Below are 18,888 nucleotides of genomic sequence, written 5' to 3' on the forward strand. Positions count from 1 at the left end.
AGTGAAACCTCCTTTATAAATGGTCAAAACTACTATATATCTAATTTATACTATTGCATTTCGTATCATCTTAATTAGAACAAAGTGGTAGATTTCTCGTCATTGTTTGAATTCATAACACAGGAAAAAAAATTCTTTTTTAAAATTTTTGTTTTGAAAGCACGAAATAACTCCTACATATCTTGAATAACATACCAAAAACCAAACACTCATTCAAAGGACAGATTGCAGCAAAGACATCCCAAAAGTTCTACGAAGTCTAGGTTAGGTAAAAAAAAGTGGCATGCATAATCAAAATTTAAAACAAAATAATAAGAGATCACATAAAATCATACAAAAAATCACACACAATGTTCAAAGTGTCTATATCATAGAAAAAATAAATTCAGGGTTGGGTAGTACTCAAAAATATTTTTAAAATACTCCAACTAATCAGATGTCCATATTTCATCATGTACAGTAGGTATGAATTTGAAAAATCACATCTCCCTCAAAAATGCATATTTTTAATATTTTATATGTCTAAGATCAATTTCAAGAAGTCTAGAATTAAAAAAAAATATTGAATCAAATTTAAAAAGTAATATGTCATTTTATTGTTAGAAAAATATTTTGGATGTCTAGAATTGGGTGAAAACAGAGCCCTCCAAAAAACTCATTTATATCTTCTATTCTAAAATTGCTTTCTAACTCAAACGAAATTTGCAATTCAATTTCAAGAAGTGAGGAAAATCATACAAGTTTTGGAAATTTTTTAAAAAATATTCTAAAGTTTATGAATGAATTTTAAATCTAAAGGGTAAGTGGTTGAGTGAAAACTGGCAACAAGGAAGAGTTTTGAAAAAATTTCTTATGTAGGGGTTCGATCAAGTCCCCATTCAATTTCCGTAAGTTTTACCTGTGTATCCCCATTAGTTTGGGAGCACAAGTCCAAACCTATGTGAATAAAAACCAAATTTTTGAAAAACCAACAAAGGAGAAATGCAACTTGAATGAAATGAGTTTCATAATTTTAATAGAAAGTGTGTTCTTTGCCTAAAGCTAGAATAAATGTGTTCTAAATGCTTTATTGGTGATTTAAATGCTTTTGAAAATGACTTTACAGGAAGGAAAAAAAGAAAGGACCTAATGATTTGTTAAATCCCAATCACTAGACACAAAATAGAGATTTTTTATTTCTAACTTAAAAGGGTTTTTGAAAATAAGAGAAAACTAATTCGGATCCCCTTTATTACTACCTTTCATTTAGGATCAAGGAGCCAAACTTATGATGGAAAAATTCATTTTTGAAAAAAGAAAATTTGACTCAACTCAAAATGTCAATTTAATAAATAAAAAAAAACATTTTCTAAAAGAAAGTTCGAACTCAAGAATTCCTTAAGGTGCCTATAAAATAAGTATAAAAGATAAAGAGAACTAACAATTCAATCAAATATAACATCCCATATAACACTCAAATATAACATAATTCTAACTTATTGAAAATAAAATAAAGAATCCAAACAAAAATTAAACAAATATCAAGCTTTATACAACTATCATGATGAACCAAAACCAAAACAAAAACAAAGTTTCAAGCTTCTTCAATCTAAATCAAAGAATCAAACTAAAACAAAAAAATAAAAAATAAAAAATAAACATTTTCGAACTAACATGAGAATCAAAACTAAATCGAAAGAAAGATCATAACTTCTTTTTGTCTAAAACGATGAATCGAAACTTAATTAACAAAATTCCAAATTTTCAATTTTTAAAACCAAAACTCAAAACCTTTAGTTACTTTCCCTCCTTGAATCAAACAGTCGCGGTGTCCCTCGCCTTCCTTTGCATTGTAGGCTGTATGTACAGCTGTGGAGGGATCTCTTAGTACGTCAGCTAAAGCTCCAATGCATCCATGTGTGGTATTGAAAGGTGGCAGCCTTCAAGTTCTGAATGGTGCGGCTGTCTTCGAATTCGGGATGGTGCGTGGTGTAAGTGGATGCAGCCCATGAATAAACCTGTGCGTGGAGTCCTTTGGTGCGCGCAACTTCTTTAAAAAATTCTGGGGGTTCCTCTAGAAAGTGGACTATGCGTGTGTGTGTGTTCTCAGAAAATCAAAACTATGCGTGGACTCCATCATGCGGCTGTGGAGACTTCCCGAAGTGGCGTGTTGCTGTTAGTACGTGGTCCCCATGGGAGTGCAAGCTACCCCTCAATTCGTGCTCTTGGATTTCAAGTGTCCATCCAAAGTGGCAGCATGAGATGTTTGTTTCTCTCAAAGTGGGTTCAGATTTTTGTTTCTCTATATTGATGGTGCGATTGTTTCTCAGAAAATCCACTCTTGGTATGTCAAAGTGGCAACCGAATCTGCCTTTCCAAAGGGCCTTGTTCTCTAAAGTTTGTGTGCTGTAGGAGCCTTATCATGCGTGCTGTCGGGAGTCCCCTCCTCTCTCTGATTTTTTTTTTTTAAGGTGCGGCTGAACATCCTCTAAAATCTGGTGATGCGTGCTATTTTTTTCTTCAAAAAAATCTGTGTGTTGTGCTCTCCTTATGCTATTGTCGTGGTGCCTCTCAATCTGGTGCTTGTTCCCGTTATCAATGGGATTGCGTCCTGTGGATTTTTGGTGCCCCCCCCCCCCCCCCCCCCCCCTCGGTGGTGCAGGCTGCTGCTCCTTGTTTCTAAATGCCTTCGTGGAGATTCCCTCCGAAATCCTCCTACTACTATTTTGGAAAGTCCATCAAGAATCATGCATGTGGACCTTCCTTGCAGATTTCCTCCAGCTTTCCCAATCCATATATGCCTTTAAAAGACACTCCTCTTTCCATCCTGATTTTTCATTCCCAAAAAAAATATATAGCCCATTGACCTTCTTTTTCCTTTAAAAAAAAATCTGAGGTTGATTCCCCATTTTCAAATATGCAATCGCTTCCTCATGCAAAACAAAATAAAATAAAATTCAAAATTAAAAGAAAAAAAAACTAATGAAAATCATGAGATTGATAAAAATAAAATAAAAGAAGATTAAAAAGAAAAAAAAAGAAAGAAAAAAAAAACATATTATGTAATTCAACAATTTAATAAGGCAACCACGTGCATATTTAAAGTCAAAACAATTCAAGCAATTTTCTATTAAATAAGTAAATAAATAAATAAATAAGTAAACAAAATAAATATAATTATTAAATGCATGGAATAATAATAAAAAGATTAAAAGAAAAGCCAAATGTTAAACTAACGCAATAACCAAATATTGAAAATCGAAACACTGAATTCATATAATTATATATCGAAAATTCACCTCAAACAATCAAAAATCAAAATTAAAGTTAATACTCGTCTTAAACTCAGAAACCACGCAATCAAAATCAAGAATAAGCCTAAGTGAACTAAAGTGATTAGGACATTGTCTAAGTGACCTAAACATAGCTAAGTGCGCTATCCTAAAAGTGCACCTAAAAGCTACCCTAAAAAGGAAGGAAAAACCTAAGTCTAAATTAGGGCTGCTAAGAGTCACAATGGGGTTAAATAAATCCCTCAACGAAAGTCTCTAAGGTGACTAAAAAAAAAAAAAAAAAAGGTAAGTAGTATAAGTAGCAATGGGTCACCAAAGAATTACTGTGGAGCATTGGAAGTGAACTTAAAAAACATGTGCTAAAAGGACAAAATGAAGGGTCTACAATTTTCTTTAGATACTTAATTATGTTGAGTCAAATTAGGCGAGGCATGAATTTTGGCACTTGTTTTGCTCTAAGGTGAGAAAGTGCATGAATCATTTTCTTTTAAAATAGAAGATGAAATTTTAAAATTACAACTTTCAATAAAAGTTATGGTTTCCTGAGTAGGAGCATGATTAAAAGATAAGTAAGGATACTAAATAAATTTTATAAAATATTTCTTTGTGAGAAAAAAAAAGGATAATTATAGATACTACATAGTTTTTATAAATTTTTTTTTATTTAACGTATATAAAATTATTTTTTTAAACCTTGATATATATTATAAAATAAATTCTAAAAAATGGTCTTTTGCATTTTGTAGTTGATATTTTAGTAAATATTTTTTGAGGTGGGATAACTTCGATTTGATTTTGAGATTATAAAATGTTACTAACTTATAACTTTAATTAAGTAGTTATTAATTTATAAATGACTACATAATTATTTAAATTAAATTCTGTTTAATTTTTTTATAAAATTTAATTTAACTTAAATACTTTATATTTTATTAGATAATTTTTTTAAGGGTGGTTGTTTTCAATTTGACTTTAAAATTTTGAAACATGTAAATATATATATATATATATATATATATATATATATATATATATATATATATTATCTTGTCATTATTAATGGATTAAAAATTATGAGATTATATTTTTAATTTAGTCATTGCAAGAGAATAAATATTCTTATGCAAGGGACTAAGAAAAGAAAAGATGAAGACATTTGAAGTTTCCAACTCAATAAAGCTTTGGTTAGACTAAAGGCTCTAGTAATATGCCTTCAACTCATGGATAATCAATATATAATCAATCAAAAGTTCTCAAATTTAATATCAAACATGTGACTTTAAAAAAAATAGCAACTTGGATTCAACTCTTCTTTTCTAGTCTTGAATCTCTAATGTGTTAACCCCTCTATGTGTCTTTCCCTAAATAACATGTTCTTCTCTAAAGAATCTTCCCAAACTCCTCTAAAGTCATTCCCCTTAATCTCCAAAATCCATTGGTAGCACACAGATATCTCTCAAGTGGCAGCCCTCCTTAAATCTCAAATGTGATAGCTCCTAATTATCAATCCTAAAAAATCTCTATGTGTGGTCGGCTCCTTTTAAGACCCCTCAATCTCAACTTCCTAAAATCTTTGAAAAACCTACCTCTATCCATCTGTCAAGAGGGGTCTCTATATGGTTGTTATGTCCTCAATCACATACTTAGATTTAATTAGATACTTGTTTAGGATTCTTTTGGTACTTGATTTGGCACTTAAAATAGGTCTTTAATTAATCACTTATATGGTTTCACATTTGACTTACATAATAGGTCACATTTAGCTCTTGTTTAGGACATTTTTTATTCTCAATTTGATGCACAATTGGTTCCAATTTTCCATGCATTGGTGTGTTCTATGATCAACTTGTTTTAGCACTTCTTTAGGTCACTTTGAGACACATAATTTGTTCATTTAGGTTTGCTTTTAGGTCACAAATTGATCTTATGTAAAAATGTACCCTAGGTTCTTATTTAAGACATTTGAAGTTCATATTAACATGCTAGAATTCACATACATGCACATGCACTTTTTCTTGATTGTTTGAGTTTGTTATTTATGTTTTTGATGTTTTTGAAATTGCTTCCAACCTTTTAGATGTGAAAATCTATTCTCAAAAGGTTATGCTACCTATTTTATTCGGTATGCACTTTTCCATTACTTTTTAAATGAATTTTGAATCTAAAACACATGAAAATAAATCCATGGCTCCACATTAATGGAGTAATTTCTTGCCTTGGTGAGCTTATCCATGAACAAGCATCCTACTAACTATTTGGTTTATTTGTTTGTTTTGAATGAAAAATTAGATTTGGATTATTTGGAACATTTTTTCTTACAAGTGCATGCTTTTGTAGACTTCTTAAATATATTTATAGAACTTTGTTTGAGTCAAAAATCATTTTCCAAATAGGAGATATCAATCAATCTTTAAACCCTCAACCAACCTCAAATTTGTGGTTGGTTGAAAGAGGCTAGCACCACCAAGCTTGACACAACTTTGCTCCTTTAGCTGCATTTATTCTCTATCATGACATCCCAAGGGGTTTCCATGGCCATCATTGTAGTGAAAAATAGATGTAAAGGACTAAATGAAAAGTGTGGGAAAATCAAGCATATGTAAGGTAACATATAATTAACTACTTGTAGTGTTTGTTTAATACCAAATTTGAGACTAAGATGTGATTTTTGTCTTCATTACCATATAATAGCATCAATCAATTATGGATGTGAATGAAGAATAAAGATGATTATATCTTCAAAACGATCATGCAAGATTGTAATATACTCAACGAACTTCATATTACCACTTTGGCCTTTCAAGTTTTATATATCTAGATTGGAGAAAATTGGTATATGTACTTATACCGTTATAAGTAGATAATTGAGATCTCATCATTATTAGGTACTTGTACATTTTCATGAGCTGATTGTAAAACATATGCCTCTCCTATGGCTATTTGTTTAAACTGCGCCTCTTTAAGGGTTGCTTGAGACTGATCAGTCATTTTAATAACTCACTTTATATGCAACTTCTTCAAGAGTGCCACCTTTCATATATCTTTCCTTGTGTTTTTTACTCTTCTAGGGAATGTGTTTGCCTCTTCAAGGTCTACCACACTTCAAACGTGCCTTAGACTCATTATTTAATTGTCCTTTAGGGACATCAACTCATGATTTAATTATCCTTAAAGGACAACAACTCATTATTTAATTGTCTTTGAGGGACATCAACTTATTATTTAATTGTCCTTCAAGGACATCAACGCATTATATAATCGTCCTTTAAGGGCATCAACACATTATTTAATCATTTGTTAAGGATATCAACTCATTATTTATTGTCCTTTAGGGACATCAATTCGTACTGGAATATTCTAGGTCAATAAAATGATTTTTTTTCACTTTCTTTGCATCAATGAAAGCATTTGGTAGTTGATTTGCAAGTCTTTGAAAATGAATAATCTTTTTGAACTTCCAATTCACATTGATTTAAGAGGATTAAAATGAGCCAAAATCAATGCATTCCAAATAATTTCACACTATTCTTCTAGAACCGGCTCTTTTCCCTCTAACGATGGGAGAATTGTCTCATTAAAATGATAATATACACAATATGTCATTCTACCTTTCAAGTGTATAGATAGACTAGTCAATAGATAAAAACTTCTGGTTTTATAATATACATTGATTACTACTCAAAAAGTGTTATTTTGTAGCTTGTAATTAACTCTTTTAAACACTTTTGAGTAGTAGTTATTACATTTTAACTCAATTAGCATATTAAGTACCTTTGCAATCGTTTCTAATCAAATTGTGTTAAGTTTTGGTGTTTTTGATAGTATTTTGATCACCAAAGCAATCCAAGATTGAGGAGGGTTCTATGAAATCCATGGCAAAGCAATTGGAAGCTCATTAACATGAAGAACCTAAGCTTTGAAGCTTTATAGTCCTTTTTCATAAGCAAATCATGAATGCAAGGAGGGAAAGCAAAGAGAGAAATCTAACATGAAGAATTCAAGAGGACAGCAACTGTTGGACACTTTTGGAGCACTTCCTGGAGCTCATTTCATGCATACTATATGTTGTTTCGAAGCTCGAGAAGTCAGCAATCCAACACTTCAAATGGTGCATGAATCGGAGTTGAAATGAAGAAGTTAGAGCCATTGGAAGCCAATCACACCAAGTTGAAGGCCAATTTCGCAGGCTGCGAAATCAGCCTTTGGCTGCGAAATCACAAGGTGATGGCTGTGAAATCAGCCTTTGGCTGCAAAATTTCGCAGCCATCTTGCATGCCTGCGAAATCCTCCTGAGTGCTTCCAGATATTTGCAACCAACATTTTTAGATTTTTTTCTTCAAATATTTGATGTTTAAATCCCCATTTTCTCCTTGTAATCCACCAATCATAGGATTCCTTGGTTATTAAGTAAGAACAAAGGGTGAATAACCTCATATATATTGTTTGTAATTTTCATTACAGAGAACATCTCAGGAGCTTGTTCTCAAAGACAATCTTTTGTATAATTTTGAAGGAAGTAAAATACAGAGCTTTGCTCTGCCTTACCTACCCAATTTGATTGTATTTTTCTTACTAGCCAAACAACCTCTGAGGATGTTTCCTCAAAGAATGGTTGGCTATACTTTTTGTCTCTTCGAGCTAAGGTAGCTGGGTAAGGTGCCGAACGCAAGAATTGGTAGTTTTGTTGTTTCAACTGTTAATGAAGAGAAAGTGTGACCCATTTATGGTTTCTATGTTTTTAGTTAACTTAAAATGCCTTCAATTCACCTGGGCCAACACTTGGTAAGGCAAGTGATCTCCGTCCATGGAGATGCACTAGTTTACCTCTTGCGAGCCTTTGGGAGGTGACTTGAAGGTAGGATTTTCTAGAATTGCCAACACTTGGTAAGCTTTTGGACTCTAAGGAGACATCCATTAGTTATCTCTTGCGAGCTTGAGAAGGGAAGTCCAAGGTTAATGATCACCTTGAATGACAAATGCTAGGTGAGAGGCACGAGCCATTGCAAGATGCATCAGTGAAAGGGAATTAGTGCTGAAGTCCATAAAAAGGAAGCATCTGTACAACACCGGTTAGAGAATTAACTATATGGTAATTCTATAATGCGAGGAAAAGATTCAAGTGACCGGAGCTCTGTTTTTGCATGAGGAGCCTGATCCCAGTGATCCTAAAACTCCAAGGAACGTTTTTCTTCATAAGTAATTCCCATTACTTTCTTTTTAGTTAGCTTAAAACAAATCCTTTTTCAGCCAAAGTTTATGTTTTTTTTTAAGCTAACCTTGAAATGAAAAAGCACCAATTCAACTTTGAATTGGTATCAGTTGTAAGTTGAAAACCCTTCCTAGTGAACGATCCTAGAGCCACTATGCTATATTAGCTAAGGCTATCCTAGTGCATGGTGATATAAGTTATAAATTTTGTTGATTACTCCTGTTTGAGGACCAAACTCAAGGTACACCAGCTAGGCACGCAATCAAATGGCGCCGTTGCCAGGGAAGGTGTCAACTTCACATTGATATTATTTCAGAGTACTTGTGATTTTCATCACAAGTTTGGTGATTTTTCTTTCATTTTATTAACTCTTTTGATTGTTTCTTTTACTTGTTCATACTCTAACATATCTTTTAATTTAGTTTTATTTAATCTTAGTCTTTTTGCAGTCTTGTTTTCTTTTGTTTTCTTTTGTTTTTGTTTTTGTTACAATTGATACTAGTTGTGTATGCCAAATTGGATACAAGATAGTGGAGAAAGGCTTGTGAAACGTGATACACCTCATAACAAGGAATTGGAATTGAGCTTGAACATCATGGAAGCTACACCTGAAGATCAGCATAGTCACCATGGTCACCAGGACAATCCCAATGCTTTCAGATCAATGAGGGACTGCATGCATCCACCTCGTATGAGTGCACCATCATGTATAGTGCCCCTTACAGAGCAGCTAGTGATCAGACCACATATTGTTCCACTTCTACCAACTTTCCATGGATGGAAAGTGAGAATCCCTATGCACATATCAAGGAATTTGAATATGTTTGTAATACATTCCAAGAAGGAGGAGCTTCAACCGACTTGATGAGGCTTAAGCTATTTCCTTTTACTTTAAGGCCAAGGAGTATCCGTACTTGGACTGATTTACAAGCTGAATTCCTCAAGAAGTTTTTCCCTACTCACAGAACAAATGGCTTGAAAAGGCAAATTTCAAACTTCTCAGCTAAAGAGAATGAGAAATTCTATGAGTGTTGGGAAAGATACATGGAAGCTATCAATGCTTATCCTCACCATGGTTTTGATTCATGGCTATTGGTGAGTTATTTCTATGATGGGATGTCTTCCTCAATGAAGCAACCCCTCGAGACAATGTGTGGAGGAGATTTCATGAGTAAGAATTCGGAGGAAGCTATGGATTTCTTGAGTTATATAGTTGAAGTTTCAAGGGGATGAGATGAACCAAACAAAGGAGAAGTGGGGAAAATGAAGTCTCAACCGAATGCTTTCAATGCTAAGGCTGGGATGTACACCTTGAATGAAGATGTTGATATGAAGGCAAAGTTTGCAGTTATGACAAGAAGATTGGAGGAGCTAGAACTGAAAAAGATGCATGAAGTACAAGTTGTTGCTGAAACACCAGTGCAAGCCAAGCCATGTCCTATTTGTCAATCTTATGAACACTTGGTGGAGAAGTGCCCTACAATTCCAGCTGCTAGAGAAATGTTTGGAGATCAAGCAAATGCCATTGGACAATTCAAGCCTAACAACAATGCTTCGTATGGAAATACTTACAACTCAAGTTAGAGGAATCATCCAAATTTTTCTTGGAAGCAAAGAGCACCTCAGTACCAACAGCCAACTCAACCATCTCAACAAGCTTCAAGCCTTGAACAACCAATAGTGAATCTAAGCAAAGTTGTGGGAGATTTTGTTGGAGACCAAAAATCCATCAATGCTCAACTCAGTCAAAGAATTGATAGTGTAGAGATTACATTGAATAAAAGGATGGATGGGATGCAAAATGACTTATCTCAAAAGATAGATAATCTCCAATACTCAATCTCAAGGCTCACTAACTTGAACATAGTGCAAGAGAAGGGTAGATTTCCTTCTCAACGTCACCAATACCCCAAGGGTAATCATGAAGTGGAAACTCTTGAGGGAGAATGCTCACAGGTGAGAGATGTTAAAGCCTTGATCACTCTAAGGAGTGGTAAAAAATTTGAGTTGCCAACACCCAAGCCACATGTTGAGGAGGAAGAAGAAGAAGAGACAGAGAAGAGAGAGAAAATCAAAGGAAAGAAGAAAGATATCAGTGAAGGGAAAGAGGACCATGATTCAACAGTGAATGCAAATCCAGAGAAAGTGCTTATTAAGGAAGAAATGTTGAAGAAACACACACCACCTTTTCCTCAAGCTTTGCATGGGAAAAAGGGAATCAGAAATGCATCGGAAATTCTTGAAGTATTGAGACAAGTGAAAGTCAATATTCCATTGCTGGATATGATCAAACAAGTTCCAACATATGCAAAATTCCTAAAGGACTTGTGTACTATCAAAAGAGGGTTGAATGTGAATAAGAAAGCCTTCTTGAATGAGCAAGTAAGTGCTATCATACAATGCAAGTCTCTTTTGAAGTACAAAAATCCGGGATGTCCTACCATTTCAGTCATGATTGGAGGAAAGGTAGTGGAAAAAGCTTTGTTAGACTTGGGAGCAAGTGTGAGTTTGCTACCATACTCTGTCTACAAGCAATTGGGACTTAGTGAATTGAAGCCAACATCAATCACTCTATCTCTAGCTGATAGATTAGTGAAAATTCCAAGGGGGATAATCGATGATGTCTTAGTTCAAGTTGATAATTTCTACTATCCAGTAGATTTTGTTGTTCTTGATACGGACCCCATTGTCAAGGAAGCTAATTATGTTCCTATCATCCTTGGAAGGTCATTCCTTACTACATCAAATGCAATTATAAATTGTAGGAGTGGACTCATGCAACTCACTTTTGGCAACATGACACTGGAGCTCAATATCTTCTATATGTCCAAAAAGCTAATCACTCCAGAAGAAGAAGAAGAAGGTCCAAAAGAGGTGTGTATTATTGACACTCTAGTGGAGGAGCACTGTAATCAGAATTTGCAAGACAAGTTGAATGAAAGTCTTGGGGATCTTGAAGAAGGGTTGCCTGAACCCTCTGATATGCTTGCTACTCTACAAGGTTGGAGGAGGAGAGAAGAGATTCTACCTTTGTTCAATAAAGAGGAGGCACAAGAAGCTGCTAAAGAAGATACCCCAAGCTCAATTTGAAGCCTCTGCCCATGGAGTTGAAATACATATACCTGGAAGAAAATAAACAATGCCCTGTTGTTATATCTTCATCTCTTACTACTCCTCGGGAGATTTCTCTACTTGAAGTTCTCAGGAGGTGTAAGAAAGCAATAGGATGGCAAATATCTGATTTGAAAGGCATCAGTCCTTTGGTTTTTTAGACATCATATATACATGGAGGAGGAAGCTAAACCAATTCGTCAACCTCAAAGAAGATTGAATCCTCATTTACAAGAGGTGGTGCGAGCTAAGATGTTGAAGCTACTTCAAGCAGGTATTATCTACCCCATATCTGACAGCCCTTGGGTGAGTCTTACTCAAGTGGTACCAAAGAAGTCAGGGATTACTGTGGTTCAAAATGAAAAAGGAGTAGAAATTGCTACACGCCTCACTTCAGGTTGGAGGGTGTGCATTGATTATAGAAAATTAAATGTTGTGACAAGGAAGGATCATTTTCCACTGCCATTTATTGATCAAGTGTTGGAGAGAGTCTTTGGCCATCCATTGTTTCTTGGACGGTTACTCTGGGTATTTTCAAATTGAAATTGATGTTGAAGATCAAGAGAAGACAACTTTCACATGTCCATTTGGAACATACGCCTACAGAAGAATGCCTTTTGGTTTATGTAATGCACCTGCAACATTCCAAAGATGTATGCTAAGTATTTTTAGTGATATGGTGGAGCGAATTATGGAGGTTTTCATGGATGACATCACCATATATGGAAGTACATTTGAAGAATGTTTAGTCAACTTGGAAGCGGTCTTGAATAGATGCATTGAAAAAGACTTGGTGCTCAACTAGGAGAAATGTCATTTTATGGTACATCAAAGAATTATCCTTGGCCATATCATCTCCGAGAAAGGCATTGAAGTTGATAAAGCAAAGGTGGAACTTATTGTCAAATTGCCATCCCCAACAACTGTAAAAGGAGTAAGGCAATTCCTTGGCCATGCAGGGTTCTATAAGAGGTTTATAAAAGACTTCTCTAAGCTTTCAAAGCCTTTTTGTGAGCTTTTGGCTAAGGATTCTAAGTTTTTATGGGATGAAAGATGTCAAAAGAGTTTTGATCAATTGAAGCAATTTTTGACAACTACTCCAATAGTGAGGGCTCCCAACTGGCAACTACCCTTTGAAGTAATGTGTGATGCCAGTGACTTTGCTATAGGAGATTTGCTTGGCCAAAGAGAAGATGGATAGCCTTATGTGATCTACTATGCAAGTAAGACATTGAACGAAGCTCAAAGGAACTACACAACTACAGAGAAAGAATTGTTAGCTGTGGTGTTTGCCTTAGACAAGTTTCATGCTTATTTAGTAGGGTATTTCATCATTGTTTTCACTGACCATTCAGCCTTGAAGTATTTATTGACAAAGCAAGATGCAAAAGCAAGGTTGATTAGATGGATTCTTTTGTTACAAGAATTTGATCTCCAAATTAGAGACAAGAAAGGGGTGGAGAATATGGTAGCTGACCACCTTTCAAGGTTGGCTATAGCACATAATTCCCATGTATTACCTATTAATAATGACTTTCCTGAGGAATCACTTATGTTGTTAGAGAAAGCTCCTTGGTATGCTCATATTGCTAACTATTTGGTTACTGGTGAAGTTCCAAGAGAGTGGAAAGCGCAAGACAGGAAGCACTTCTTTGCAAAGATTCATGCTTATTATTGGGAAGAGTCCTTCCTTTTCAAGTATTGTGCAGATCAGATCATAAGGAAGTGTGTCCCTGAAGAAGAGCAACAAGGGATCCTCAGCCATTGCCATGAGAATGCCTGTGGAGGCCACTTTGCCTCTCAGAAAACAGCCATGAAGGTCTTGTAATCAGGGTTTACTTGGTCATCGCTTTTCAAAGATTCCCACATCATGTGTAGGAGTTGTGATAGATGCCAAAGACTCGGGAAGCTTACAAAAAGAAACCAAATGCCCATGAACCTCATCCTTATAGTTGATCTTTTTGATGTTTGGGGTATTGACTTCATGAGACCTTTCTCAATGTCTTTTGGTAACTATTATATATTGGTGGGGGTAGACTATGTTTCCAAATGGGTGGAGGCAATCTCCTGTAAACATAATGATCACAGGGTGGTTCTCAAATTTCTTAAGGAGAACATCTTCTCAAGATTTGGGGTGCCCAAGGCCATAATCAGTGATGGAGGTACTCATTTTTGCAACAAACCTTTTGAAACCCTATTAGCCAAGTATGGAGTGAAGCATAAGGTAGCTACACCTTATCATCCTCAAACTTCCGGGCAAGTAGAGCTAGCAAACAGGGAAATAAAGAACATACTGATGAAAGTGGTGATTACAAGCAGAAAAGATTGGTCTCTTAAGCTACATGATTCATTATGGGCATATAGAACAGCTTATAAGACTATTCTTGGCATGTCCCCCTATCGTCTCGTCTATGGCAAAGCATGCCACCTCCCTGTGGAAGTTGAATATAAGGCTTGGTGGGCAATCAAGAGGTTGAACATGGACTTGATCAGAGTTAGGGCAAAGAGGTGCTTAGACCTTAATGAGATGAAGGAATTAAGAAATGATGCTTACATCAATTCCAAAGTTGCAAAACAGAGGATGAAGAAGTGGCATGATCAACTAATCTCCAACAGAGAATTGCGGAAAGGACAAAGAGTCCTACTCTATGACTCAAGGCTCCATATCTTTCCAGGGAAACTCAAGTCAAGGTGGATAGGTCCTTTCATTATTCACCAAGTACATCTCAATGGAGTGGTGGAATTACTAAATTCCAATGGCATAGACACCTTTAGAGTCAATGGTCATCGCCTCAAGCCATTCATTGAGCCGTTCAAGCCAAAAAAATGAGGAAATCAACCTCCTTGAGCCACAAAAATCCTGATCAGAGAAGGGTTAGATGGACTTGGTTTCACCAAAGTCCATAATTTTGTTAAATATGTTAATTTTTAAGTTTTGTAAATTATTTGATTGTAATTTTGGTCTTAAATTATGTTAATTGTAACTAACTTAAATCAGGAGCAGATTCTTACCACTCAGGCCCAGCACACTGCCATCCTGAGGCAGATCCAGCATCATCAAGGCATTACATCAGCTCCTGAGCATGCCGTTCCCAGCTCATCATTGAATTTGCTTAGAGACGATTAAATCCATTTCAAGACAGATTATAAACCGAAGTCCCAAGATGAGGATAAATCCATTCCAACCAACAAGGATACAATTAAAATTTATAATCATATTAACCATTAAACCAAAATCATCAATAATCATCATAAAATAAAATTATATAATGATTTGATTAATTAGAGTAAAAATAAATAAAAAAAACTTCAATCTCACTGCCTTAGGCTTCCTAGAATTAACAATAATTCAAAGAAAATCACAAAACTAAATTACATTCTAATTAAACTGTTACAAAACATCAAAGGAAACTTTTAAGAGAACTTCTCAATCCTGGATTCTAAGATTCCTAAATCAGCTTTTAATGACTTAAACTAAAAGAAATGGCTCAAAACTGCATAACTTATCACATCAGGATAGATCAATAAAAATTCGTCAAAAATAATGTTTCAAAATTACAAGTGAGTATTCAGGATACACTAAAAAAACAGGATCCACAAATAGTTCATCTTAATGTTTCAAAATAATTAAAACAATATAGATCCAAACAAACAAATGGGAATGCAGTCAATAAACCCTCAGAATAATCTCATCTGATTACTAAAAAATCACCAGAAATGAAATAATCAAGTTCATCATAGAAGAACAGAGACTATAGAAAGAAAAGGATCTCTCAATGTTCCAAGGCAACAGATCATAAAACGAACAGATAAAACACCACCAAAACTTCCCAATGGTCTAATCCAAATCAATATATATAAAAATATCCAGAAATAATAGCTTAGGATTCCACAAAAGTTCAAGATATAAAATACAGAGCCTACAGAAAATTCAATCTTAAATTCCAACAACACCAAAGCCAATACAGATCAACAATGGATGAACGAAATGCAATCGTAAACTGATCTAAACCAAAAAAAAAAAAAAAAAATTAGGAACAATAAAAGCAATAGATCATAGGCTTGATTTTCATAAATACATGGAGGAACTTAGAAAAATTGGAACCTGAAAAGAAGATGCAGTATTCAAGAAAATTTGTTGGCCTGAAGCTCTATGGCACGACAGCTTCTGCCGGAACCCTCAATCTTCACTTCTCTCTGTTTTCTCTCAGTCTCTCTCTTCTCTCTGATTTCTCTCACTTTTCTCTCTGAACCGGGATCGAAAATCTCACCGCCAAAGGACCAACAACCTTAAACGGAGAACCTTCTTCTGATTTTATACCTCCCCTTCGAAGACTCTCGAACCTCTCTTTTTCACGTGACCCAGGCTGAACTTCCAAAACGGTTCTCCGCTTTTCCCGGCCAAACAGGGCCTTACGAAACTCAGCAATGCAAAGAATTAAATTAAGAAAATAAAATGATAGTAATATGAAATCAAACAAGTAAACAAATAAAATAAAATAAAAAATAAAAGGCACGGTGAATCTCAATAAGCAAGCACGATCGGACTGATTATCGCATTTAGTGTGTCTTCCATGGTGATGTGGACTTGAATAATATGATCTTGGAATGCATGGGGTTATGATGGCTAGGTGGAGATTGCAGTACGGGTTGATAGTTAAGAGGCTTTGGATCATGTCAAATCAAAATTCATTATTTAAAATATGTAGGATCATATAAGAATTTAAAAGAATTTATTATTAAAATCATCAAATATCGGTAAAAATAACTTATTTTGATATTATTTAAGTATAGATTTAATAATAATATAAAAATTCAAACTTTTATATTAATTTACAATTTGTTACATATTAAAAGAATATTATTTCAATATGCTTAAAATTTATTTATTTATTTATTTTTAAATTTTACTCGTTTAACCATCTTCATTAATATCTTGATTTTTATAATTCATAAAACGATGGTAACAAAATGGTTGGGTCAAATTAAATCATATTCATAAAAAATCCTTTCTTAAATTAATATCAAACCTTCATTGTACATTTTTTAAGAAAATGAAATCTATCATTAATTAATCCAAATTACGAATTTATCTTGTGCATTAAAGGTTTCAAAAGTTCTAAACAAGCCTAAATGTGCTATAAGTCAATCAAAATAAAGTCCTAAATTAAAATTCAAAAATCATTAAAATCAAGATTGGGATCAACCTAATCCTTCTAAAATGTCTCTCATAGAAAATAAAAAAAATTAGTGATCGACATGGTCACAGTGAACCATCAATAAGAGCTTTAAAAATAGCTCAGAAAATAACCATAATTGCACACTAAAGCATCGAAGGATGTAAGAGGGCAATCCTATATAGAATATGTCAAGAGGACAACATAGAGGATCTATACTAGGCTAAAGAAGGTAATTCATAGCTTTTTCCTTAAAAATGATTATTTTCAGCTTCAACAATTCATAAAAATCGCATAAAAATCAATTCATCTGAAATTTCCAAGAAGGAAACTAAAAATAGAACTAAAGAGTTGTTGAAAATAATTTCTATTTATTTTTATATTTTTCTGAAATTTTTGGTGGATTAATGATCTTTGCTATTGTGGACGTAGGCATAATACAAAACCATGTACATTGCTTCTCTTTTTTAATTTATATTTCATTCTTCTTAGGCATCGTATTTGTATATTTTCAATATCAATTTCACAAATTCGTTTTGACATTAATTCTATCGGCAAGGAGAGTGTATATACCTCCATGTATATTTCCCAAACAATATTACCGAATCACGTTAATAATTAAACTTATATAAAAAGTTTTAATTACAAAAATTGAGAAGAAATTAATTGGATTAAAGTAGTCTTATTTCATGCATAAAGGTTTTAGTTTTATCAAATACTGTAGTCTAAATTATTTTAAATTACAATTTTATTTTTCTCCATCTAGGAATAATTATGGCTAAGAGTATGCCCATTTAAAGTTTAGAATTTAATTTTAGAGTTAACATCGTTTGCTTCTATAAATATTCAATAAGTATGAATCTTATTGTAGCTATACTATATGTTCATAATAATAAAGAAATCATCACCATGATAATGCACTCGTGATCGTAAAAAATCTTTCACAACAAGTTAAAATAGATGAAAAATTGTGTAGTTATACTTTCTATCCAAGAGTATAATTTTTATTTTTTTTATCTAAGATATTTGTGGACTCACATTTTTCACATGCATCCCCACTCGACGGTGCGACTTGCTTTTTAATTTGTGAAATTTTAATTTTTAAAAAAGACTTGAAGTTGTCACTTATTTTAGTTTTTTTTAAAGGAAAAACAAAATAAGAAAAAAAATTTTATGTGACTCCTTATTTGGAAAAGACATGTCTATAAAAGTTGAGTCGGGATTCGAGGGTCAGGTTATTTATTGAGAATGTGGTGAGCTGTAGCACTCCTTTAAGATTATATACCTACAATCTCTACAAAACGAATCAAAAGAATTGTGATAATTAATTAATTAATTAATTGATAATAGATATTAAGATTAAATGAGCAAATCAATATATATATATATATATATATATATATATATATATATATATATATATATGAAAATGATAATAAAATCAAATTACGAGATTGCACGAAATATGTGACAAAGGAATTATGCAAATTGAATTATTAAACTGATAAAAAATATATTTCAAAAAAATACCTTTTCAAGAAATTTCAAAGGACTATTAAAAACAATTTCGAATGAGTGATTTCAATTTATTTATTTACAAAAAAAAAAAAAATCAATTTATTTTCAATAGATGATTTGATTTAATTTCATTTGTCTTCAATTTAAAAAAAAAAGTTATTTATACTTATTGTATCAAAAGAATTTATTATAAAATTTCAATTTAATAACAAAAATTATTTTTACTTGCTTTTACTAAAAAATAATGAATTTTTTATAATTTCATTTACAAAAGTGTTTTGATCTATTTTCATTTTATTAAGAAAATGATTTCTACAACTTTAATTTGAAAAAATAACTCTTATCCTATTCTCATTATAAAAAAAATTATTTAAATCTTCTATTTCTAACAATTACTTTTAATGTCATTTTAATCAAGGAAAAAGAATTTATTTAAAAAAAAATTGGACAATTTTATTAAAAATTTATTTTTTGGGACAACTTTATTTACAAAACAATTTTCCGACAATTATTATTACAAACAATTTTTTTTAGTTTATTGAAAACAATTTTCTAGATTTTCCTAAAAACACTTTTTTGAATTTTTATTAAGAAAACTTAC

Source organism: Vitis riparia, chromosome 15 (genome assembly GCF_004353265.1).
Source record: "Vitis riparia cultivar Riparia Gloire de Montpellier isolate 1030 chromosome 15, EGFV_Vit.rip_1.0, whole genome shotgun sequence".
In the NCBI taxonomy this organism is placed as follows: domain Eukaryota; kingdom Viridiplantae; phylum Streptophyta; class Magnoliopsida; order Vitales; family Vitaceae; genus Vitis; species Vitis riparia.